Below are 6,000 nucleotides of genomic sequence, written 5' to 3'. Positions count from 1 at the left end.
TTGAATTCGATCTCACGGAAGTAAGTGAAATATGTTACAGTTTCATGATGTAGGCCTAGTGGTTGTAATGCAAGGGTTTGAGGTTTAACCTTAAGTCCTTTCACTTGTAGGGCTTTGTTATATTCCGATTCTGCCAAGTTTGTAATTTACCAGAGCACATTGCTCGTTCGTCTTTGTTTGAGCTGTTCTCAACGTGTTATGTTTTGCAGCATTGTATGTTTTGTGTCATCGTGTTAACCTGCTCGCGTTGATGTTACAAATAATAGCACTAGGCTACCGTTTCTTTTAATTAGTTTTAGTGTACAGTCAGTCCTTTTAGGCAAGTCACTCGGCAGCAGTGGTGTAGGCTAGTGGATATAGGCCTACTGTATGTAGCTGGATCTAGGCTACTGTGATGTAGACTAGTTAGCTGTAGTGGGTAGGCTATACTGTGATCAACCCCAAATGTATCCTAGTCTATTTTAAGTGGGTATACTGAGATGGTGATGCTTTTTAAGTTGGTATAACCTACTGAACAGTCCTGCATATGTAGGCTACACTAGAGCCATAGAGATGGCTATAGATAATGTATAGGCTACACTGTCGGCAGCCATTTTGTAACACAGTTGATCGGATAGACGATTCAAGTGAATAGACCTCTGAATTTTGCCTTCAAAAAGCTGAGATCCGGTAGCCTATCTTGCAATTTTTGCTATGGGGAGAGAATTATTGCACTCTCCCGGGGACGAAGAAGTCTGAAATGCAGACATTTTGCTCAACACACGTTTGTCCTCTGCCTTCGAGTGGTAGGCTAACTGTGATCTTCAACAGGCCTACGTTGAAACACGCACGCCCGCTCTCTCCGCTTGGCCCGGGTTTTCCGTCTGTGGCTTTACATAGACCTCTGAAATGCCCATCTTTGCCCAAATAAGGAGATCCATTATCTTGAGATTTTTTTCTATGGGAAAATAACATGGGAATTTTTAATTATTGCACCTGTTAAACTCTCATGGGGACGAAGAAATAGGAAATGCAGACGTTTTGCTCTACAGTTTTGTCCTCTGCCTTCGAGTGGATACTGTGATCTTCGGTATGTGAAGACGGCACACTTTGATCTTTGCTACCCCAGACCTAACTTGCAATGTAACTTGTCATAGGTAGTTAGGTTAAATTAACACCCTGATCTCCTTATAGGCAAAGATGGCAGTTTTGGTTCCTTTTTGTAGGCGAACTTCAGAGGTCTGTTGGGAAGCATGCAGGAAGGGGCAGAATGTGTGTAGTAGGCTATACACAGCTGCCATACTGGCTTTACAAACTAAGCCCATGCATTTCTATGGATGCTGTGTCTCCCCATTAGAAATTCTCTGGGCTACAATACAAAAATCAAGTCAAAAGCTGGGCCAAATATCCAGTCAAGAAAATCTGGTTGTGTACAGATGACTGATTGCTGCAATACTATCAATAATAGTTTTCTCTATATGGAAATACTGCTTTGCTCTACTACTGGCTCACAAAAACGTTGTTCTCTTAACGTAGATTCATACACCAAAGCTATGGAAAAATGTCAGCGGCTGATGGACACTTCTAGCATTGAGGCGGAAGAAGATGCGAGCGTCCACAAAAGGCAGTGCATGGTCACGTGATGGTAAGACCTCTTAAATACAGACTACATTATTTGCACAATTCAAATATTCTTTTTGCTATCAGTGCAGATTGTATGTCTTTCAGATGAATCCGTTCCGCAAGCAAGAAAGCATTCCAGGATGGTGCGTGTGCCTGGAAGCCCTGTCTGTAAAGTTAACATTTATACATGTATTATTTAAGAAAACCAGTTGAGTCATATTTCCTACCATGGAACTACTGACATTCATGTTTATTAACCTAGTGCATATCATGTTACTGTTCTGATGTATTTGTCTCTTCCTGCCTTTTCAGCAGATGTCACTGCCTCCACCACCTGCATGTGAGTTTTTCTTTTTAGCGATTGTTTAATGTAACGTAAAGTTTATCTTTTGCAAATGTCATGTGCAAGAAACCTACCATAAATTAACTGACCAATATTCATATTTACTTTCTTTTTAGATGAGTCAACACCACACAGGCAACCAGCTCATTGCCCAGAGCTGGATGGGTCTATTATAACGCCTGCCACTTCATCTTGGGACCCAGTTGAAGGTACAGTGTCTTTGAATTTTCCATTTCCAAGTAAATACAATTTCATGACAAGGAACTTGAGAGTAACTAACTTTTTTGTTGTTGTAAACAGCACAAGTGACTCATCACACAGAGGGAGGTGGCTTGGCCATGGAGACGGAAATAAGAGGTAAGAAGACTCATTTAATTTGTTCACATATGCAGGTATATAATGTATATAACAACTAAAACTAACACCATCCATTTTTCCATAGCAATAAGGACAACCATTACCGCATGGCACAGCGAATGGACGCATTTGAGGAGAAGATGGATGAGCTGCTCATGCTCTTAAGGAGCCCCCAGTCACTTCCCTCTGCTCCAGTCGATGACATATTGCTGTCGTCCTGCTCGACAGTCACTGAGCTGCAGGAGAGGAGGAACAAAATGCCCTCCCTCCAGGACTTGTACTCTGGGACCTAAGCGGGCAGAGACCATCACCAAAGACTCCACATATCCTGCACACACACTCTTTAACTTCCTCCCCTCTGGCAGGCGCTACAGATCCCTGCACACAAAAACAACCAGACACAAGAACAACTCTTTTCTCACTGCCGTCACTCTGCTGAACTGCAGATAAGTGGGGTCATCCCCACTTTGACCGTTTACCTGCCCATTACATACTTTATCATTCCAATATGTGTCTTGCACACTACATTTGCACTATTACTTTGCACTCTACATCACACTCCATGTGTACTTATATTGGTATTATGTCTTATTTGTATAGTTGTTTTGTATATTGTGTTGGTATCTGCCACAATGTATATTGTTGTCTCTATTGTACAGTATGTCTGTCTATTTGTTGAATGTATAGAGCACCTACCAAAGTCAAATCCCTTATGTTAATATACTTAGCTAACACAGTCTAATTTATATATATTGTTAGGCCTTTTATATTGTTTTTTTTGTCTTTTGATAATTTTATATTAAATTTATAAGTTCCATCGATTTTGCCTGTTCATTCTTTCCTGCTAATATATATATATATATATATTACAACGTTTAGGGAACGTTATGGGAACAGTTAGGGAACGTTAGGGGAAGGTTCCCTAAAGGTTGCAACCTTTAGATAACGTTAGGGGAAATTATATAACCAAGAACTAACGTTTCCGGAACATTCAGCAAACTTTCCATGGGAACCAAAACTTACTCAAAAACTAACCTTTGGGCAACGTTTGGGAACCAAAAACTAACGTTTCCGAAACCAAAAACTATGGTTCCCAGAACGTTTTGGAAACCATAAATTGTTAGCTGGGAAGCTCTTTCCCAATCAGTTGATCGAGGAATGCCATGATGTCACTCCCTTCACTCTTTTCGGCTACGTTGTAAATGCACAAATTATTTTGTCTCGACTTATTCTCCAAATGATCCATCTGTTCAACAAGTTCATCAATTCGACACTTCACCCATTTCATAGTTTTCTGATTATCGGCCTCGGCATCATCCAAGTCACTCACCCGTGCTTCCAATTGATCAACGTGCGTTATTGTTGCGTCCAGCTTTTGGTTCAAATCAACTGTTTGTTGCATAATCGTTTTGATATCGCGCTCTGTTTCTTGACGAAAGTCTTTCAGTTCATCCTTCAGTCCTTTGAACTCATTGCTTAAGGAATCTTTTAACTCAGCAAACAATTTGTACATTTCACTTAAGTCGGCCATGCTGTTGGCATCTCCAGCTACTTTCAGAGGACACATTATATCATATTCCTCTTATTAAAACAAAGAAAGAAAATCAATCACTAACGGTCTGAAGGAAGAATTACTATTAAAAGAAGCACTACACAAGCAAGATCAATCTGAAGAAAATTGGAACAAATTAGTTATAGCCAGAGCAAATTTCAATTTAGATCATTCAAACTATATAAAGCAAAAAAATATGTATTTGAAACAAAAAATGCATGAATTTGGGAACAGACCAGGTAAACTATTGGCACACTATTTAAAAAAGGAACAAGCTAAGAGAACTATAATGTCCATTAAGACTGAAAATGAAGTAACATACGATCCATTAGGAATTAATAAGCACTTTTTTGATTTTTATAGTGATTTGTATAAATCAGAAAATATTTCAATCCCTGAGGCAACAGCCTTCTTAGACCGTCTGGATCTACCACAGGTTACAGCCTCAGACCAACAAAGCATTAATAAACACTTTTCTGAGGAAGATGTCCTTTCTACAATTAAATCATTGCCTGCCAATAAATCCCCAGGACCAGACGGTTTTTCGGGAGAATTCTATAAAACTTTTTGGCCACAACTTAAATCAGTTTTTATGTTAATGGTCAACGACTTCTCTACTCATAACACTCTTCCTGATTCTATGAAAACAGCTAGAATCTCTGTTTTACTGAAAGAAGGTAAAGACCAGAGGTGGGACCAAGTCACTGTTTGGCAAGTCACAAGTAAGTCACAAGTCTTAGCAGTCAAGTCCAAGTCAAGTCCCAAGTAAAGGCAGAGAAGGGCAAGTCGAGTCCAAGTCCAAGTCACCTCAAAGCCAAGTCGAGTCCAAGTCCAAGTCCCAACCTTTTTCAAGTCCTGAACAAGTCATCAGGTACTCTTCACTTAATAATGGCATTATTAGACTATCGATCATAATTTTAAGACATCAATCTAATCTACAGTATGTTTTTTATAAATACAGATTAAAATATGTTCAATGGTTCTGTCTTGAAATCTTTTACGATATATGCATGTGCATACCTGTGAAATATAAGCATGAGCCTACCTGGGTAATCTGTACAAAACGGATAGCTACAAGACACTCAGCACAGCAGCAAATATATATTGTTTTTCCAAATTGTGGCGTCCACTGTAAGGATGAATAATAATTTGACTGATGGCATTTTACTGTGTTAGGCCACAGATTTGCCTGCAAACAATTTATTAGGGTGTCTGCCAGTGGCGACTCATAAGGGAAGCCAAGGTCATGGTTAATGATTACAATAAATGGTGACGAGAAGAATCGTCACATAGGCTACATTAGTAAATTGCTGCAGTTAAATATTTTACGCTTTTATTAGGGCTGTCAAACGATTAAAAAAATAACTAATTCATCTCATATTTTGAAATGAATTAATCTAGATTAATTGCGATTAAAAAGTAAATTTTCTCCCTAAAGACTAAGCTTCTTATATGCCATATTAAATACAGCATAAATCACTTTTATTACTGAGTAACCACAAAGGTAAAAGTAAAACACTTCTATATTATTTAAAGGATAATAATGACAAAGTAATTTTGTTTTAAAGCATTCATTTCTTAAATACTATACATGTGATGCTGTTTAACTCATTTGTAAAAGGTGCACTGTCACTTTAAGCCCATTGTGTGCCACTGTCCACACGTTCTCCTAATGATCTTTTTTTACCAGCTCCATTCAAATATAGCTATGGCTAGTCCACAAACTCTAACATTGTTGGTGCCACATGTATAGCACAATATTAACAATGATAAGCATGATATTAATTTGGCACAAACAGCTTTCTTTCCTTTGGAAATAAAAGCATGTAATGACATGATGCTTGCTAGACATTTTCTGTTTGTAATTAAAAGTGAATTATAAGCTTGGTATAGCCAGTAGCCACATAGCTACGTGGAATGCGTTTCAATCGGCATAATATCATGTGCTAATGATAATATCACGTAAACGAATTATTGAAGACTCACCAGTTCCATTACACAAAGGCAAAGACAACTCTTCATATTCTTGTCCATTTTCCAAATCACAGTGAGTGCAGCCTATGTCAAAGTGCCCTGGCTCTCACAGTTTATAACAGTAGTGAGTACCGGATAAATCTGCAATTTCCTCTAATCTCGTCTTTGTTTC

At 38.6% G+C, this 6,000-nt stretch overlaps 1 long non-coding RNA gene across 1 annotated transcript; it reads left to right on the top strand.

The window, feature by feature from the left end:
- The first annotated feature begins 2,029 nt into the window (after positions 1 to 2,029).
- Positions 2,030 to 3,003, top strand: LOC143106299 (uncharacterized). The gene is made up of 3 exons (XR_012983656.1): positions 2,030 to 2,154; positions 2,246 to 2,302; positions 2,388 to 3,003. It is a non-coding gene; the product is annotated as an uncharacterized LOC143106299 (long non-coding RNA).
- Positions 3,004 to 6,000: the final 2,997 nt, after the last annotated feature.

The sequence above is a fragment of the Alosa pseudoharengus genome, unplaced genomic scaffold (assembly GCF_046254945.1).
Source record: "Alosa pseudoharengus isolate Yale_2024_CS ecotype anadromous, Long Island Sound unplaced genomic scaffold, YU_APseudo_1.1 YU_APseudo_1.1_scf_6, whole genome shotgun sequence".
NCBI classification, from domain to species: Eukaryota; Metazoa; Chordata; class Actinopteri; order Clupeiformes; family Clupeidae; genus Alosa; species Alosa pseudoharengus.
This window is presented reverse-complemented; position numbering and strand designations above follow the sequence as displayed.